Here is a 16,043-nt window from a genome sequence, read left to right on the forward strand (position 1 = left end):
ACAGAGGGGACCCCTGGGAATGAATGGTCTGAACTGATATGAGCTTCTCCCTTGGACAAGGGACAGGCCAGGATTGATCCCAGTTTGATTGGGTTTTTTAGCTGTCCAGGTATAGAGTGAGGTGCACCAATATTTAGTTACAGATTGATTTTGCTTGGCATGGTTTTTAAATCATGTGCACACATGAATCTGACTTGAATTTTTTAAGACACGGGGAGTACGCAAAGGAATGGCCCCATGGGTACACTTGTCTCCCCAAGTTACCGGCGGCCTCTCCCGCTGGGGTGGGGTTGGTCTCTGCCTCTGACCCGGTGGTGGGGGAAAGGGTTTCAGTAATGGAATGGGGGGGCAGGGCAGCGAGTCCCTGGGGAGGTTGTAGGTTCAGAAAGTTGCCAGGTGCCAGTTGTAGGAGACCAGAATCTCCAGCCGTGAACTCAGAAGCGCAGGAATGAATACCAGTGACTTCAGTTTACCCCGAAGAGCTCCTCCGCGCCCTGTTTTATGCCCCAGGTGCCTAACCTGTAGGGTAAATCATAGACCACCAGGCCTTCCCCAGAGAGGAGCTCAAGATATTTCTTCCCAGGGTCCCCTCCCTGCAGGGTCATCTAGGGCTGGCTGTGTTCCTTTCCCCGGGGTCAGGCTCGTTCCTGATTCCTGGTTGGTGGCCCCTCCACAGAGCCCCTTCCTTCCCAGGTGTCTGATAATGGCCCTGCCGCTGCCACCAAAAGGCGGAGGGTGGTGGTAGCACCGGCTCTCCCCAGCTGGGGCACTGTACCGTCCCTCAAGGTTTTCCTACCCCCTTGCCACACCTCCACAGCGCTCCTTTATTAATGTGCTTCAGGAACCCTGTCCTCGGAGTGGTCTCTGGGATCCTCTTGTTCAGCTATGTGAGGAACACACAGATCACCCCCTCCTGGCCAGGAGAAAAGGGGACAGGGGATATCTGGCACGCAGGGGCGTCATGATTCCTCAAAGAGGAGCCAGTGGTGGTGTGTCCTAAGCACAGATGGAGGGCAAGGCATGGGAGCATCAAGTGGCTGTGACACCCAGTTGCTATAGCAACCACAACTCAGGGAACAGTACGGACCCTAGAGCATCATATGTCAATGTGGCCGGGTCCACGGACTGGTGCCATCCACGGACTGCTTGTTGCTGGTCAGAGATGAGAAAAGTTCAGGAATTTGGAAACCTTTGCAGCATTTTGGTCCAACTATGACATCCAAGTACATGCAAGTGTATGAGCGGTGTTCTTACTGCATGGGGCAGAAGGACCCGTCAGGGGCATTGTCAGAGTCACGCAGCGACATCCGTGCTGCGAGCACATCCTTGGCATGTCCAGCAGGACCGTGTCACCAGGTATGGGGTGTTACGATTATAGTCTTTGCTGTAACCTGAGAGTGTTTAAAATGTGGAATCCACTCCTTTCTTTGAAAGATAAGTTAAGTTCTGGGACGCCTGGGTGGCGCAGTCGTCAAGCGTCTGCCTTTGGCTCAGGGCGTGATCCCCGCGTTCCGGGATCGAGTCCCACATCGGGCTCCTCCGCGGGAGCCTGCTTCTTCCTCTCCCACTCCCCTGCTGTGTTCCCTCTCTCACTGGCTGTCTCTCTGTCACATAAATAAAAATAAAATCTTAAAAAAAAAGAAAGATAAGTTAAGTTCTATAACCTATAGAATTAATTGTTGGGGCTACGACTAATGAGGAATTGGAGATACATTTTTAAAATTTTTTATTTAAATTCAATTTAGTTCACATGTAGTGTATTTTTGGTTTCAGAGGCAGAGTTTGGTGGTCCATCAGTTGCAGATAACACCCAGTGCTCATCGCATCACGTGCCCTCCTTCATGTTCATCATCTAGTTACCCCATCCCCCACCCACATCCCTTCCAGCAGCCCTGTTTGTTTCCTGGAGTTAAGAGTCTCTTATGGTTTGTCTCCCTCTCTGGTTTCATCTTGTTTCATTTTCACTTCCCTTCCCCGAGGTTCTTCTGTTTTGTTTCTTTTTTTTTTTTTTTAAGATTTTATTTATTTAATTGACACAGAGAGAGAGACAGCCAGCGAGAGAGGGAACACAAGCAGGGGGAGTGGGAGAGGAAGAAGCAGGCTCCTAGCTGAAGAGCCTGATGTGGGGCTCGATTCCATAACGCCGGGATCACGCCCTGAGCTGAAGGCAGATGCTTAACCGCTGTGCCACCCAGGCGCCCCTGTTTTGTTTCTTTAAAACCATCACTTGTTCCACTTTAGACAAGAGCTTAAAATGAATATCTTGAGACTCACTTTGAAATTTCTACACTTGTTTCTGTCAACATACCTCTGCATGAGACTAGTTTCTCTGCCATTAAAATTACTAAATTTAATAGCCCTGGTCAATTCAATTTATCTAACAAATTAACAAGCAAGAAGCCAGTCCATTAAAACTTCAAAAATGGGACTCATCCTTGGGCTTCTTTTTGTTTATTTACAGTTGCAGAATGATGAAAGGTTATTAATGTAATTATGATATTTTTAAGATTTTATTTATTCATGTGAGAGAGAGACAGAGACAGAGAGAGCACAAGCGGGGGCGGAGGGGGTGGCAGAGGAGAAACAGACTCCCTGCTGAGCTGGGAGCCTGATGTGGGGCTCGATCCCAGGACCTGGAGATCATGACCTGAGCCAAAGGCAGACGCTTAACCATATAAAGAATATAAAGTGATTCTTTATATTAATCATCTATATATACTTTCAGTGAAATACACAGTTTTTGTCATTTTAATGGTTTTTTTCCCATGCTGTTTGTTCTAATTATATTTACTGACAAGTAATTTTATGTGATTGAATCTAATACTTTGTATGTCTTGTTCTTTCAATTTCTTTTTTAAAGTAAATCATTTTTATTGTATTTTATGTAACTATCAGTGGATTGAAAACATTTTCGAATGACCTTTCCCCACAGACATTTTGAGAAGCACCATTTGAGAAAGCATCCCCAGGGCCAGGGAGAAGTTTTGAGCGAAGAATGGCCATCTGGGAATGCAGGGGGAGGTTCTGGAGGTCTTGGAGGTCTCTTCATCTCCCTAGAAGCAAGGCGGATGTGGCGGAAAGCCATACCCAGGGCATGACTATGTGGGTCCCAGAATTGCAGTGACAAAGACTTGGCCCTGCTGGGTTCAGTGACACACCATGAGGGCTTGGGGAGAGGGATCCCCTGACACATAAAACAGGGTCATCGGACAGACACAAATGGGACGGAACTCTGAATCCCCAAATGCCCCAAACTTCCCTTGATACCACAGGCAGCCCAACTTGGGAAGTAGACCCCTCTGCACAAAATCCTCTCTTTTTTCCTGGGCACACCTGTCTCCTTCAGGCCCTGTAGCCCTCAGGACCACGGGGCCTTTTGGGAGTCACAGCCCACCACAAATATTTAGAGAGGTGCAGGGTCCGAGGTTGGAGGAGAGAGCCGTACTGAGACACGTTACTGCCAGACGGTAGGAAACTCCATGACCCCCACATCAGCAAAGTTTCTAAGGGTCCAAAGTAGAGATAAGTTGCTACGCCTTACACCACCTGCCAGGACAAAGAGAAGCAAAACCATTGGATTTTGGAGCCAATGTATAGCACCTCTGAGCTCCTATTCTGACCCGCTTCCTGAGTCGCCTTTGCTGTGAGCAGGGCCTGGAGTGGGAAGGAGTCTTCCCCAGCACACATGCCAGGGTCCTGGAGGAAAGCCATATGCTCTTCTGCCAACACAATTCTCCACTTGAAAACAAGTTCCTAACTTACAGCTGGGCCCTGGGAGAGCATGCCCACCTTGACCCTGGGGTAGCAAGTTGTACTGCATGACCCAAAAGGTCCATCAGGAACTGGGTGTTTTCTGCAAAAACAAATCACAAAATTGGATGTGCAGAACAGCCTTCCATCTTAAAATGGAAATGGTAAGCAAGCAGGTCTGGAAGGCACAGAGCGTAGGATGAAGCTAGGGTTCCTGCTACACCTGTCCCCACTGCCTCACTACATCTGCCCCAACCACTGTGGGCTCCTGGGGAGATCTGTCTCGTGATTGGGTAACAGAGTTCAAGGCCCTGCTCCATGCGTGGGTTCCACAGTAAGCCAGCACCAGTACCAGAAGTGACTGGTAGCCTCCCCTCCCCCAGCTGACACAGAAAGAACATGCTGAAGAAAAATCTTCCCCATGGGCAGACCTTCAGGGGACTCACCTGGTTATCTGCTCTCTGTGGAAGGAAGTACGGCAGAGACACAAACACTCAGACTCCTGGGCAGCGAGCAGCTAACAGGTTGGCTGGCTGGAAAGAGCCCCAAAAGGAGGAGATTGGAAATTTGGGGGCCCAGTGGTCTGGGTCACTTGAGATGGACACAGTGTGATGACATCTGTGTCCTGTGTGAACACCTACCCAAGGGCATCCACAGTAGAGGCTGCTCTCAGTAATCCAATGGACAAGTTAACCCACCTGCAACTGTCAGCCAGCTTCTCTCCCACCACCCACATGTTTCTTCAAAGAGCTATGTGATGTGGCCATGGTGACAGGGATGGAGGCGGTGCATGGGCTCAACAGCACAGACTTTGCTGCTCCAAGGCCGATCTGGCTACTGCCACTCCTGAGTGGCCAACCTGCCAACAGCAGGAGCTGGTTCCAAGGCCCCAGGATGGCACTGTTCCTTGGAGGGATTGGCTGGCCATCTCTTGGCCAGTTCATTACGTTGGACCCCTGCCATTATGGAAGAATCGCTCTATCCTCTCTGGCATGATGCACACTCCAAATGCATCCTTGCCTTCCCTGCCTGTAGAGCTTCTAGCAACACCACCATTGATAGACTCAGAGACCACCTTATCTACTGCATGGTATCCCACACAACACAGCCTCCAACCAATGGATGCATTTAACACCGAAGGTGTGCCAGTGGGATCCCCCATGCCCCATCACCAAGAAGCAGCTAGCTTGTGGGAGAGGTGGAAGAGCCTGCCCAAAGGCTCCACTGGGACACCATCTGGGGGCCAATACCTTTTGAGGCTGGAGTGCTGGCCTACAAAGTGTGTATATGCATCAAACTGATGACCGAAGATCGTGTCATCTCCCCCTTGTGCAGAATTCACACGTCTGAGAACCAGCAGCAGAAATGGGAGTGTTGCCCTTTAACCATTTCACTGACATCGTCCGACAGAAATCTTGCATTCCCTCCCAGTTATCTAACACTCTGTGCAAGCTTACGGGTGCTGGCATTCAGGGAGGGATACATTTATGGTTTCTACTACTGGAAGCTGAGAGTGCCCCCTGCCACGTGGGCTCTCCATTCACTGAACCAACAGGCGGATAGAAGGGGTCATGGTACTGGGCAGGGGATGGACCCTGAAAGACAGAAAGAAATTGGGTTGTTGTGGGCAGTGGGAGCAAGAAGGACTCCGTGTGAACCCAGGGCATTCCCTAGAGTGCCTCCTTGTACCCCTGGCCTAATAGTACTAGTCAATGGAAAGCATACAACCAATAAAGTTGGGCTCACTACGAAAGGACTCAGATGCTGCAGGAGTAAAGATTTGGAAAAGAATCACCAGATAAAGAATGCTACCTGGTCGGGGCGCCTGGGTGGCACAGCGGTTAAGCGTCTGCCTTTGGCTCGGGGCGTGATCCCGGCATTCTGGGATCGAGTCCCACGTCAGGCTCCTCTGCTGGGAGCCTGCTTCTTCCTCTCCCACTCTCCCTGCTTGTGTTCCCTCTCTCACTGGCTGTCTTTCTCTGTCAAATAAATAAATAAAAAAAAATCTTTAAAAAAAAAATGCTACCTGGTCAAGGTACTGGCAGAAGGTAAGGGGAATGCAGAACAAGCAGTGGAAAAAGGAGCCCCGATGGTCAACACAGGTCTCCTGACCTGCACAAAGCAAGGCAGTCAGCTTTTTCTCCACTGTCCCAGCGCACACTTTTTTTCCTGTTATCACACATGAAAAACACTGGTGGTAGTAAGCATTTTAGGTTTCTGGTAGGACCAACCAAGGAACCAAATTCACCCCATAATAATGCTATAGCTGAGGGGTTGGCAAACTATGGCTCATGAACCAAATCCATAATGCCACCTGTTTTTGTAAATAACGTTCTGTTGGGGCACAGCCACACTCACTGTTTACGTATCGTCTATGGCTATTGCATCAAAGTCAAATACAATAAGAACAAGACGGCTCACGAAGCTTAAATATTCATTATCTGATTCTTTATTGAAAAAGTTGGGTTGGCAAGGAGGGGGAGAAAAAGGAACCCTCGTGCACTATTGGTGAGAATGTAAATTGGTGCAGCCAATTTGCAATTGGTGCAACATTATTGAAAACACTATGGAGGTTCCTCAAAACATTAAAAATAGAACTACTGTATGATCCAGCAATTCCACTTCTGGGTAATTATCCAAAGGAAATGAAAAACACTGACTCAAAAAGATGTGTACACCCCCATGTTCACTGCAGCATTGTTTGCAATAGACAAGATACAGAAGCAGCCTACGTGTCCATCAGTGGGTGAATGGATAACAATTTGGTCTATATACACGGAATATTATTCAGCTCTAAAGAAGAAGGATATCTTTCCATTTGCAACAATATGGATGGACATTGAGGGTGTCATGCTAAGTGAAATAAGTCAGAGAGAGAAAGACAAATATAGCATGAAGTCACCATATGTGGAATCTAAAAACAAAAATAAAAACAAAAAACCAAACTCATAGACACAGAGCACAGGTGGATGATTGCCAGAGGTGGGGGTGAGGTGGGAGAAATAGGTAAAGGAGGTCAAAAGGTAGAAACTTCCAGTTATAAAATAAATAAGTTCTGCGAATACAATGTACAGCATGGTGACTATAGTTAATAATACTCTATTGTACATTTGACAGTTGCTAAGAGAGTAGATCTTCAAAGTTTTCATCACGAGAAAAAAATCTGTAGCTACACATGGTGACTAGATTTATTGTGATGATTATTTCACAATATCCATATGCATTGAATACCATTATTTTGTACACCTGAAAATTATATAAAGTTATATGTCAATTATATCTCAGTTAAGAAAAGAAAGAAAAAGTTGGCCAATCCCTGCTATTACTACTGGGAATTTCTGGGCCCCCTGTGGAAACATAAAGTTTTCCTAGAATGAATAGATGCTGAGGCCAAAAAGGGTGGGATGTTTGAGATAGCCTCCATGTGCTCCTGCAGACCCACTCTCTGCTCACCTCCATCCCTATCCTGTATCTGTTCGGGGCAAACTCAAGAGTTCCCTGTTCCTCTGACTTCCAGCTGTGGGAGACATTCAGCAGGAGATTAGAGGCAGAGAGGAAAGTGAGATCCTTCCTGCAAGGTCAGCCTCCCACAGCCAAAGGTCACAGCTCCTCTTGGACGACCTTCTCCACATGGGCCTTCCAGTCTCAGAGTTCTAGAAGCTTCTCCCTCCCCTTAACCCTGCCAGGCCCAGGCACAGTAATGGGTCCCTGCTGTAATTAGCACCAGAGTCCTGCGGGCTGCTCCCCTCCACCCTGCCCATACCGCCACAAAGGATCCTTTTACAAAAATCTTCTCAAACTACCCAATTTGAAGATATCCTCTTATCCTGCAGGTACCCTGACTGTTACAAAACATAACTTGGCTTATTTTTTTCTCTAACTAAACTGAATTTAAATCCACCAGGTTTGGGTTCAATTTTAGTAGATTTCTGGTAACGTTCTCCATTAATTTAAGCTTTCACACTCACCTGCATCACAGACTCCCACCCCTGCTTTCCCTGGGGTTGTGTGGAAATAGAGTGACCCTATGATTGACTTGTAGGGCAGATAGTCCCGAGTTGACACCTGTTGTCTCAGCATCATTATTAATAGTGCCCCCTTCACTCCCAGAGTCCTGGTTTAGACAGTAAATGCTGTGATGACTCTGTATAAAAGGTGCTGGGTCTGCCTAGGGCACAATCTTATTCTTTGTCCAGACTCTTCAGCTGGCATCAGCCATACTCTGCCTTCTCCAGAGTGGCCCTGAGATTTCAATCCTTGCAGTTTCCAGTGGCGTCCTCTTCCTCCCTCCTGACAGCAGAGCCTTCCCTGTTCTCTTTCTCTCCTCTTCTTCTGCCTCCTATTCTAGGCACTTGGGACTTATCAGTGAACAAAACAGGAAGGGAGACAAAAAGGCTCTGCTTGCAAGGGTTTTTCTTCTTTCTCATATTCTAAACAATGATTTCAAGGCTATGAACTTTCCTCTGAATACCACTTTGTATGCACGCCCCAGGTTTTTGTGTGGATGTTCTTAAACAGCTTCCTAGTCTTCTGCTCTTTTTATTTTCAAGATTTTTTATTTTCAAGATTTTTTGCTTTTTATTTTCAAGATTTTTTATTTTTTTTTACTATGCTTCTGTAGTACTGGTATTCCATGGGTGTTCCTGACACCTTCTCTTATTTAGTCCTTACAACAGCTCATCCAGCTAGGGTACCATTCCCATTTCACATATGTGAAAACAGAAGTCCGGAAAGGGCCAGCAGTTAAGGTCCGTAGGGGTAGAGCAGGGATTCAACCCTACCTCAACAGGCTGGAAGCAGCACCGTCTCCCCCACCCTGAGAAGAACAGGCTCTCCTCAGAAAGACACTGCTGGGCAGCTGTTCTCAGCCCTGTCCTGAGCTTTGCATCTTCTCAGTGGGTGACAGCAGAGGGACGAGGCTGTCCAGTTGGGGATGTGCAGTCTCTCACTCTCAGGCTGAGATCCACCCCTCAGATCCCAATAGCAGCCCAGGGCCTGCTAGACCCTCCCTCTGGTGCAGAAGAGGGACAAAGATGACAGCAGGGAGACTCTCTATGGCCTTGGTCAGTCTGCCCTGTTGTCCCAAAGGCAAGGTAGGGTGACCAAAGCCAGGGAGGACTGGGCAAGTAGCCACGGCCATTAGGTGGCCACTCTCAATATGGGCAGTGGGGAGAGGCGCTTTTCTGAGGGGTGACGTGAGCCAGTCCTCTGTGGCAATTTGGGCCTGTGGGGAGGCTTCCAGGCTGAGGGAACAGCAAGGGCCTGGAAGAGGGGACAAGGGACTTCTTGTGCTCACTAGAGAACGGAGTCACACCCCTGAGCATGGCCCCCGAAGTCTTTCACACTATCTCCTGGCCTCCTACTTGCTGTTTGTTGACATAAATGTGCACACATACACACACACACACACACACACACACACACACACACACACACAATTGCCCAGAAAATGCTGGGCCCTTCAGATAACATCCTGAACCAACATGGGCCATGTGTAGTTTTGGGGGTTAATGGAGCATGAGCCAACCCTGGGAGGTCGCCCCACCTGAAGGTCCAGTATCAGCACCAGCTGGTGGTTGCTTGGGCGGCCCAGCCCCACCGGATGGTTGCATGATGCACCGGGCCTCTCTGGCCCCTCTCCCCATCTGTTCAATGGGCGGATTGGCCCAGAAGGCCCCAGAGTCCCCATAGCCCGCCGCAGTCTGACTCACTCTGCAAACAAGTAACACACAGCTCATTTTCTTCGTCTGCTGATGACAAGACGATCTCGAAAAATTCTGTTATGCTGGGAGGGGTGACAGAAAGGCCATCTGGGCAACACCCGTCCCTAAGGCCAGTGATCATTCACTTCCCAGCTGTGTTTTTAGGAGAAAATAATTAAGGTCTGAATGCTGCCAACAGGGTGTCTCTGCGGCTGTCCTTGGCGGTGACCCCATGGAAGAGTCCCCCACTGATGAACCCCTCTTGCCCCGGCTGGAGCCCCACCTGTCGGTCCCTGCCACAGCCACTTCACCTCAGCTAATGGGGCCCCAGCAGTCCCTCTCCGTGGATGTTTCCCTGCCCCTCCCTGGGCTATGGTTCTCAGACCCTCTGTGGCCCCCCCTGCCTCCCCCACCTCCACTGTCCTCTGAGCACCTAGCCTGAGCTTTGCGGTTTGCAGAGGGCATCCGCTTCTGTTCTCAGAATTGCCTGGGAGGTAGGCTTTCTCAGCCCCATTTCACAGATGAGGCTCTGGGAGGCGAAAGGGCTTGAGGAGTCACAGGCCAGCAACAGGGGGCATGAAGTCCGGGATTCCTCAGTATTTCCATTCCCCCTGCACCTCTTCAGACCCAGGTCCTCAGCTCTAAACCCTGCATCCAGCGCAGTCCCTCCCTGAGCTCCAGACTCACAACTGCGGTGGTGGGGGGGACATGTGAAGAGTCCACAGGCAGCTCAGATCCAACAGGGCCCAATCAGTCGTCCCCAACCCCCCAGCCTGCTGCCATCTTGTGTTCCAAAGACCAGCAAATGACTCTCCTGCTGTCCCCCGAGCTGGCTACTGAGGGCCGTGCCGTGGCTCCCTTCCTCCCCACTGCCCTTTCCTCACAGGTCCGGAATTCTGCCTATGGAACCACCCAGAGCTCTCTGCTGTTGCCAGGCCTGCATCCATGCCTACCCACCCAGCCTCCTCCTGCCTCAGAGATCTTTCTCGAGTGAAAAGCCCACCAGGTCACCTCTGCTTAAGGACAACCACTGTGCCTCCAACCACAGAACTTGGGTTCTAGCTGGGTGGGCTCCCCACATGCTTCTCTTCTGCCTGGTCCCTGTCCTACCCATGTGTGAGAGACAAAGGGTTTTACAGCCTATTAGCCATGCCTTTAGTCTGGCAACAGCAGCTCAGACTTTCCTGGGGGATCTCACCCCCACCCTCACAGTGGGTGTGGAACCCAGACTTTTGGTAACAGCTCAGGGATGCAAGATTCCTTGGACAATCTGAGGAAACCCCAGGACTTCTGCTGGAAATCTCTGGGGAAGGAACCCCCAGTGGAGCTGCTGAGTCAGTAAGATAGAAGCCTGGGGCCGCCAGGGGCCAGCAGGATAGGGAAGCAGACCTGAAGCCAAAGCAGAGCTGAGAGACGGAACGCAGGGTCTGAGCACCTGGACTCAGCTGCCCCCGGTACCTACCCCCGCAATCTGGAGTCATGGGAACCAGTAAAGTCCCTTTTTGACTTGCACCAGTTTAAAATTTTTTTCTCCCAGTTACACAGCATCCAGATCAGTTCTAGGAAGAGTGGGTGGCTGCCTCCACTTGTTCCCTTTAATCTGTTGTTCTCTGCAGCGCGGTGAGGAGTCACATCTGCTTCCCTGCCTCACCGTGAGCTGTCAACGGCATGGATGGAGCCTGACTCATCCCCGGCCCTCGGTGCCAGCGCCCGGTGGGTGCATGGCTGGCCCAGCAAGTGCCCGAGCGGTAAAGGAATGCTATCCCCCTGGTTGGAGAGGGGGGCATACAGGAGGTTTCCTGAGCGGATCCCCATCCTTGCCTTTGGTGTGGCAGCATTCCTTCTCGAACCTCTCAGGAAGGAGACAAGATTGCTCCCCTCTTGGGAAAGAGAAGAAAAGAGAAAGGAAGGTTCTCACTGCTTCTGCAGCCTCTCTCAGTCTGAGCCCACCCATGACACTCAGGCACTCAGTGAGTGTGATGGATGGATGGGGTCTTGGACCACCCGGCATCTTCTCTTTTTCCCATCTGAGGACCCGCCCTTCACCTCTCACTCCAGTGGTTCCAGGGTGAACCCCTGTCCTCAGCTTCCAGGACCGGTCCCCGTGACTAAGGAAGTGAGCTCACTTCTCTACCCTCCCTGGGGTGGTTCATTGTATAGACATGGCCACCAGACAGGGTGCCTGTCTAAGCCCCAAGACTACCGGGAGGTGGGGTGAGTGGGGGACAGCACGATGAGGATGCTGTTTGAGCCCCTGGATCTACTTTTGGGAACAGAACGTTTCCTTTCTTTTCTCGCTTAAGTTGATGTCTTAGCCCAGGCACCATAACAAAATAACCAGGTGAATCAAACAAGAGACATGTATTTCTCACACCTCTGGAGGCTTCGGTTCTTCGGGTTCTCGGTGAGGGTCCCCTTCCTGGCATATAGACCTTCTCGCTGTGTCTTCACATGGCCTTCCCTCGGCCTGCGTGTGCAGAGAGAGAAATCTCTCTTCCTCTTCTCCTAAGGACACAAATCCCAACAACAGCGTCCCACCCTCATGACCTCATCTAAATGTTATCACCTCCCAAAGGCCTCACCTCCAAATACAATGACACTGGGAGTTAGGGTTTTGACCCATGAATTTTGAGGGGATGCAAACATCAGTCAAACAGCCAGTTTGAAGTGTGTTCCTGTCCCGTGAACCGAGCAGCGGCCTGAGCCCAGAACCCTGTGGCCCTCCAGGGGACAGAAGGCAGACAGTGGGCCCTGCCAGAGTCCTGAGCCCAGTGGAGACCTTGGAAGTCCCATCACAGTGGGGCCATTGAGGCCCCCCGTCACAGGATTTCAGGGATATCTTTGACGGCCAATGAGAGAGCACAGCAATCCATCCGGGCTGATCTTCATTGTGCCGGCTGTGAGAGGTACCTGGCATACACAGAGTGGTCAGCATCCCTGAAACGGGCAGTCCCCATGACCTGCCTGTGTGTTTAGGGTTGGCGGGCGTCAAGACAGGGTTAGCATATCCCTTCCAGGAAAGGTTCTGTGTTTGGGAGTTATCAGTATCCCTGCCACGACCCCATCCATGCACATGGACACGCCAGGCTGGAGGGCTGAGAGTCTGGATGTTGGCCTATTTTCGGTTAGTTTTGCTCTCCGACATCTGCAGACCCGCGAGAATATCGAAAGTATTTCACTCCATAGACTGAGATTGCTCAGCTTCGTGACGTGGGACAATTTGCATCCCTAGAGGACACAGACTGCCTTGTTCTCCCTGCCCTGGCTTCTCGGCCAAGGAGCAGGCCAGCCAGGCAGGCTGTGCCAAGAGGCCAGCCCTGCATGTGCCCCCACAGCCCTTAGCCTCACGGGGCTGGCCGGGACCTGAGTCCCAGGCCTGCCACCAGTCACTTTGCACGCAGGACAGGAGGTCCTCCTTGCTCTCCCTGGGCGGGGGTGGGCCCCTCTGCTTCTCAGGATCATGAATGCCTTTTGGACAAGAAACCTTCCCTGCCAGGCTTGGAGGCTCTTGATTTCTATTTTTATGGGAAGTTGATGATCGAACTGGGATGCCTGGGTGGCTCAGTCAGTTAAACGTCTGCCTTCGGCTCAGGTCATGATCGCAGGGTCCTGGGATCGAGGCCTGCATCGGGCTCCTTGCTCAGCAGGGAGTCTGCTTGTCCCTCTGCCCGCCTCCTGCTTGCGTTCTCTCTCTCTCTCTGATAAATAAACAAATAAATCATGAAAGAAAGAAGAAGAAAGAAAGAAAGAAAGAAAGAAAGAAAGAAAGAAAGAAAGAAGAAAGAAAGAAAGAAAGAAAGAAAGAAAGAAAGAAAGAAAGAAAGAAAGAAAGAAAATATCCTCGAACTGATTGTGGTGATAGCCTTACAACTCTGAGAATAGACTTAAAGCCGTTCACTTGTGCGCTGTAAATGGCTGAATTATATGGTATGTGGATTCTATCTCAACAAAGCTGTTGCATATAAAACCAAATGCAATGAGTAGACGCCACACGGCACCTTGGGAGCCCCTTTTTCCTACCAAATAACACAGCCTCTCACACCCTGTGCCTCCCCCAAGTCTCTGAGTGGCACGGAATTTTCTGGTGCGAATGTTTCGCGCTTCACGAAACCAGGCCCCTGTTGATACGTAACGCCACATTTGTCTCTGGAAGGTTGAACTCATTGATGCTTTCCCAGACACTAAATGATTGCCTGCTCTCCTCCTTTTTCTGGAAGAGGGGAGTGCGTTGCTCAAGGCCATATACCCCAAGGCTGCAGAAAGTCAGAGTGCAAACCCGACCAGCCCAGCCCTGGGCCAGAGGCCTGCTCTCAGGTCTCCACCCCTCCCGCCTGCTCCGGGCCCTGGGGCTGCTGCTTTACCAGCAGCACGTGGTCCGTACACAGCCTCCTGCCTGCACGGAGCCTTGCAGGGTGTAAAAACACTTGCTAATATCAGACCATCGCATGTGGAGGAGGGAGGTTGCCTATGTTTTGACGGATTCTAAATTTAAAAGTCTTAGAGACATACCAGCCAAAGGCAATGGGTAAACGCTGCCGGTATCCTGATTTAAACCCACAAGCCAAAAAATAAAAATAAAAAATAAACCGACGAGCTATAAAAAGACATTTTTGAGACAATCAAGGCATATTGAATATACTCCTGTGTAGATCAATAATTAAAGATGAGGTGAGTGTTAGAGAACATTAATATATTACTATTAATTTTGTTTGGTGTGATACGAGTATTACAGTCTTAAGAGCCTTACACATCATGCATTATTAAGGAATCGAATCATCTCAGGATTTATTCCAACAAAACAAAAGCTGGAGAGAGAGTTGAGACAAAATCAGTTACACGTGAATAATTGTTGACTCTGGGTAATGAGTACGTGGGGGTTTGTTTGACTATTTTTTGAAATTTTTCAAAACAAAACAAAAAGTGTGTGTGTGTGTGTGTGTTTACATACTTGCCAAGATCACAAAGATTTTCTAAAGATAATATTTCTAAGGAAGTTGAAAACTACACACTCTGGTTGCCATTGACAAGAAAAGAAAGATGGCTTTTGTGGACAGATCCAATTATTCCAGAAGATGTGTAAGACATTCACATGTCCCGCAGAATGGGGAAGCCCCGTCAGCTGTGGCTGTGAGACCTCCTACCTCCCCACACTCCCCCGGAAAGTCCAAGTTAGGGCAATGATCTGCTCTCAGGTCACAGACGTGGTGCTGCCTGCCTCCCAGGAGAAGTCACAGAGACCAGTGCTTGGAGGACCCTGTCCCAGGAAGGACCCACCTCCACAGGGCACTACACAGGAAGGTCATGACCTCCAGCTCAGGGACTGGGCAGGCCTCTTGGAAGCCCTCAACCACAGCCAAGAGCAGAGAGGCGGGGGGGGGGGGGCAAACAGTGCATCAGTCCCTGAGGGCAAGGGTCAACCTCACCAGGTAAGCCAGGGCCTCCACCCCAGCAAGGACAGAATGCGGAGAAGCTCAGGCCAGCATGCTTCAGGCAGGGCCGGAGCCAACGTGGATCTGCTTTCCTCTGGTTTATCTACACTCTTGAATTCTCCCCACTGCGGTCAAGCTGGCGCAAGCAACACCCCAGTCCTATATCCTAATTCCTAAGTGACTTCACTGGACAGAAAACTCCTTTTTTCCGATGGGTCCTGCAATCCTCCTCCAGGATGACACTCACTGGTTCCCGTCGGTCCGATTTAGGTCCTTGGCCAGCACAGACCCAGCCCCTGTGTTCTAAGGATGGTGCCCTCATGGACTAGGCCTGGGCCAGGCGCCCGCCACAGCAGCCTGGAGAGAAGCCAGCCGCCCGGGACCCAGTAGGCTGAGAGGAGAGAAGAAGTGGTTCCACAGAGGAATTCAGGGTGTTGTCCCCAGAGGGGGACGAAAACAGGCCCAAATGTCCCCTCTGCCGATTGGTCACCCCAGAAGTCGTGGCCACCTGTGTGCCTAGTGAAGACCCAGGCAGACCCTCCCAAAGCCTCCTTCCTGCCCCAGCAGGGTCCAGAAGGTTCTCAGGTCCCCACCACCTCAACCAACATGAAAACCAGGCTGCACAGGAGGCAAGAATGGCTTCAGGTTTGCTCTCAGGACCAGACCCCTTGCTCTGGGACGGACCCTTGCATGGGATGCCCTCCACTGCCCTATCTGCATGGGCCACCCAGAAGCACCCCTTCTGTCTGATGGAGGGGGACACCGGAAGAGTCCTGGACCCCAAACCTTCCTCCTCTGTTCCTGCCCTAGGTTCCAAGAATCATAGTCAAATGCCACTGCTAACCTGGACAACTTGGAGGGGACATGGGCCACCACACTCAGAAAGCCCCTCCTCCACCCAGCCCCAGAGCCTGCGGGACATCAGCGGTGGTGCAGTCGACTTAGCTGCCCACGGGGCCAGGCCAGCACGCAAGGCCACACCCAGCCTAGGAGGGAGGACAGGGAGGATGTGGAGGGCAAGCCCCCTCTGAGGACACAGCCACGCTCAGCCCCGGGCAATCAGAATTGTCAGAACTGCCGGCTCTTCTCATTGGTCAGAGCAGCTGGGGGCCCAGGACACAGACGGGGCCGTCTTAATCTCATCTCAGCAGACAAGAGAATG

This window comes from Ursus arctos, unplaced genomic scaffold, assembly GCF_023065955.2.
Source record: "Ursus arctos isolate Adak ecotype North America unplaced genomic scaffold, UrsArc2.0 scaffold_5, whole genome shotgun sequence".
Taxonomy (NCBI): domain Eukaryota; kingdom Metazoa; phylum Chordata; class Mammalia; order Carnivora; family Ursidae; genus Ursus; species Ursus arctos.